This window comes from Heptranchias perlo, chromosome 28 (genome assembly GCF_035084215.1).
Source record: "Heptranchias perlo isolate sHepPer1 chromosome 28, sHepPer1.hap1, whole genome shotgun sequence".
NCBI lineage: Eukaryota > Metazoa > Chordata > Chondrichthyes > Hexanchiformes > Hexanchidae > Heptranchias > Heptranchias perlo.
In genome coordinates this window covers 32888131-32892714 of record NC_090352.1, presented here as the reverse complement: position 1 = coordinate 32892714, position 4584 = coordinate 32888131, and positions in this window count along the sequence as shown.

Sequence of the window (4584 nt, the reverse complement as noted above, 5' to 3'; positions counted from 1 at the left end):
CCATCTGCCTTATTTGAGTACCATACAGGTATCTTGATCCTCACTCAGTCCAAACTAAAACTTACAATTTAGAGAACAAACTTTTCCAGCCCCTCCAAGTTTCTAGCACAGGTCCTAACACTACCAGCATTTATGACCATCCCTGATCATGGCAATGTTCTTGGTTAGATGAAGGATGGGAGGAGGCTCATGAGCATAAACACCAGCTTGGACTTGTTAGTCTAAATGGCCTGTTTCTGTGTTGTACCACTCTAATTCTATGTTTACTTCAGGGCTAGGTTCAATTGAGCAATGTCTGGAGAGAAAAAATGTCCTTGTGCACACACACCTCATTGTTCTCTTCAATGTTTGCCATCTGCACGTGCACAAGGTATTTTCAAAAGTATTCTGTTCCCAGTTATATCCAGCTTGCAATCTCATATTTCTGAAGCTGAGAGTTGAGGACTGGGTAATAGATCTAACTTTTCACAACACTTTTGGAAAAATATCCTCTGAAATGCTTTGAAGACAAAAACTGTGCACTACATATTTATCTCAGCTACCTCAAAAATTAAGCCATGTGCTTATGAATGCAGTATTTTTATTCATGAAAAGCAAGTAAGCTCCAAGGTTGAACCACAAATGAGCTGCTTTCTGTGAGCAAATCAATATGAAGCTCATCAATTTTTTTTTTGCCCTCCAACATTATGTTCAGCTATGCTGTTAATTTATTTCAGAAGTCTCTTGCCCTATTTATCAAAACTTGCCCTTTTTGATAGTCATAATTGAATTAATTCATACAGTATCTTTTGCAAACTGAATATTTTTGAAATTGCATGTGTTCTGTTACTCAAATGTCTTGGATTAAATATACTTTAAATTGCTTTGAAATGAAGAGTTCAACATGAATTACTAGTTGATGCTATTTTTAGTAATTTAGGCATGTTGGTCATGGCACAAGAACAAACCCTTTGAATACTGCTATTGGATTATCGAACTAGCAGTCAATCTGGAATAGATATAGTTGACATCCATTCAACATTTCATCCAAATGCTGTCACTGTTGCCTTTTAGGCTTTTTCCTGACACGTCTCAAGTAAATGGTAGTTTCCATAAGTAGACTGGTCTTTTATGAATTGACAAATTATTTTCTGCTGTATTTGAATTATTCCTGATCAAGATTCCCATGACTATTAACAGCAATTAGATTTTGTCGGCTGAAAGGGACACTGCCCTATTAGCATAATATGTTAGTTACATGGTAATAATGCTCTTGACCTTATAAAACTGCATCATAAAACATTATGTGCAATGCCATGGGGCATTGGCTAGTGGACAGAAGAGTCTTGGGTGTGGTGTAGATTCATTGCACTCCAGCTGTCATACTTCAAAGTGATGTGGAGATGCCAGTGATGGACTGGGGTTGACAATTGTAAACAATTTTACAACACCAAGTTATACTCCAACAATATTTTATTTTCAAATTCACAAGCTTTCGGAGGCTTCCTCCTTCCTCAGGTGCATATCAAGAAATCCTCGAACCTCTCGCATTTATAAATCACAGAACAATACCTGATGATTACAGATAGTCTTTTCAACTGCCCGTTGCCAAGGCAACCAAAGTGTTCAGACAGATAGGTGTTACCTACAGGGCCACCGAATATACAAACGGCCAGAACAAAAAAAAACAGAGGCAGAAACATCCGGAAGGAAAAGACAGCAATTGACCCGTTATATTAAAAATAGATAACTTTTGTTCGCTGGTGGGGTTACGTGTAGCGTGACATGAACCCAAGATCCCGGTTGAGGCCGTCCTCATGGGTGAGGAACTTGGCTATCAATTTCTGCTCGACGATTTTGCGTTGTCGTGTGTCTCGAAGGCCGCCTTGGAGTACGCTTACCCGAAGGTCGGTGGCTGAATGTCCTTGACTGCTGAAGTGTTCCCCGACTGGGAGGGAACCCTCCTGTCTGGCGATTGTTGCGTGGTGTCCGTTCATCCGTTGTCGCAGCGTCTGCATGGTCTCGCCAATGTACCAGGCTTTGGGGCATCCTTTCCTGCAACGTATGAGGTAGACAACGTTGGCCGAGTCACAGGAGTATGAACCGTGCACCTGGTGGGTGGTGTCCTCTCGTGTGATGGTGGTATCTGTGTCGATGATCTGGCATGTCTTGCAGAGGTTACCGTGGCAGGGTTGTGTGGTGTCGTGGACGCTGTTCTCCTGAAAGCTGGGTAATTTGCTGCGAACGATGATCTGTTTGAGGTTGGGTGGCTGTTTAAAGGCGAGTAGTGGAGGTGTGGGGATGGCCATAGCGAGGTGTTCGTCGTCATTGATGACATGTTGAAGGCTGCGGAGAACATGGCGTAGTTTCTCCGCTCCGGGGAAGTACTGGACGACGAAGGGTACTCTGTTGGTTGCGTCCCGTGTTAGTCTTCTGAGGAGGTCTATGCGATTTTTCGCTGTGGCCCGTCGGAACTGTCGATCGATGAGTCGAGCGTCATATCCCGTTCTTACTGGGGCGTCTTTCAGCGTCTGTCTAACAGCGTCTGTCTAACAGAGCCATGGAGCAGTATGTTTTTGAAGTCAAGTGTGTTGGCTAGGACCTGCGAAACTGGAGCAGAAAAGGAGTCGAGCAGAGAGAAGGAAATGGTGCTTAGCTGGAGCACTCAAGGTAGGGTGTGGTGAAGGAGAAATGCAGCAATCAGTGCAGATGTGCAAGGGAGGGAAATGGAGCACAGTTAGGCCTGAGGTCAAATGAAGCACAGGCAAGACTGAGGAATGCAGGTCCAGGGCTGGAGCACAGGTAGGTGCAGGAGCAATGCAGAGCGGGTTAAATGATACCTTAGGCTTGTGGAGGTTAGTTGTTTACATCAATGCTATAATGGAGTTGCATGTTCAGGTAATCTGCCATTTTATTCCTGGGAGTATAGGATAATCTCACCTAAGAACTTGCACAATTAAAAGCAACACTATTATCCTTGCAGTTTGAGATTGGAGGGAGGGCTGTCATGGTGGCTGCATCTTGTAAGTTTGTAAGAGGGTAGAGATCAAAAATAAACACTTGAGTGATGTTAGCGGGGATGGAGGGGTTGAAAGGGTAGTCAAAGATAGGTTTTTTGGAGGCTTCTGAAAGTGGGGAGGGAAGGTAGCAAGAAAGGAGAAGGTATTTAGGGAGGGATTCCCAAAGGACTGGAACGTGGTAGCTGAAAAAGCAACCACTGATGATGCAGAGGAAGGGAACAAGGAGTAACCCAATGTCGGAGGAGTGCAGGGTTTTCCCTGGGACGTACAGCTGAAGGAAATCCCTAAGGTAGGGTGTCCAAGACCATGGTGGGATTTGAAGATAAGAATGATCATCTTGAAATCAATTTCTTGTAGGATAATTTGACATCAAATGTGCTTGGTTTTAATTTTTATATTGCAACATGTCTGTAACCTGAGCCAGGGAGTCAGTGTAGGGAATAGAACACTTTTCTGCTTGCGGTACCGAACGCACGATAGCAGCCAAGCTGGATTAGATGCAGAATAAAGTTTCTTCCACTGTTCCCCGCCAATGTGTTTCACCTGCATCTGCACCAAGCATGTGACAATAACAACTTGCATCTCTAAAGCGCGTTGCTTGTGTACCGAGGAACAACTCAGACCGTTTTACAGGATGGTGGAGAGTGAGGACCAGGCCACAGAATTGTGAATAAGTTGTAATTTTTGTAAGGGCAGGGGCAACAAAGAGAGCCTTTGGAAGTCGAGCCCTGTGGTGATTAGGGCATGGATTTGTTTCAGCAGCAGTAGGGGAGAGGTAGAGGGCAATGTTTTGGAGGTGTAACCTTAGTAATCTCCTGCAGTTGTTGCATGCAGGCTCCCTTCCCCTGACATTAACCTACTCTTTGTTCCTCACTCCACCATCAGTATCCGCTCCTTCAGGTACTGTGCCCCAATCGTTGGAACTGCCAACCCCCTACACCCCACCATCACCAAGAGCTTAGTGTCCATTCTATCTACTATCCTGTAAAATCATCTGAGATGTTTCTCTGTACATGAGCAGCGCTTCAGAGTTGCAAATTTTTATTGTCACATGTTTGGTGCAGTGGGAGGGTCAGACTGTAGTTGAGATGTTGTTGGGGAACAGTAAAGGGAACTTTATTTTGCATCTGATCCAGCTTGGCTGCTGTGTTAAGTGCCACAAGCAGAAAAGTATTCCATTCCCTGCACTGACTCTCTGGCTCAGGCTACAGACTTGTTGCAATACAAAAAGTAAAATGTTAAAACCAAGCACATTTGATGTCAAATTGTTGTCTTAGGCAATTGGACCTTCTGGAGAAAAAAGCACATTTAAGGGACGGAGAGTCAGTGGTGATTGACAACCATGAGGCAAACAGAAAATGTGACGCTCACCTGAAGGTGCTGCAGCAGTGCCAATAATAACATTTGGATAACTGAGCATGATACTGGGGTCTGACAGTTTCCAATTGTGTTTTGGTTACAGGGTAAATTCGGTGATCCCACACTCTCAGTAGGGAACTGCGCTCAAAGGGAGTGCAGGCTGGAGAATCAGCACCACGGTGTTGTAACCGTGGAGCCGAAAACCCTGAAATCATTTAAGAAACAA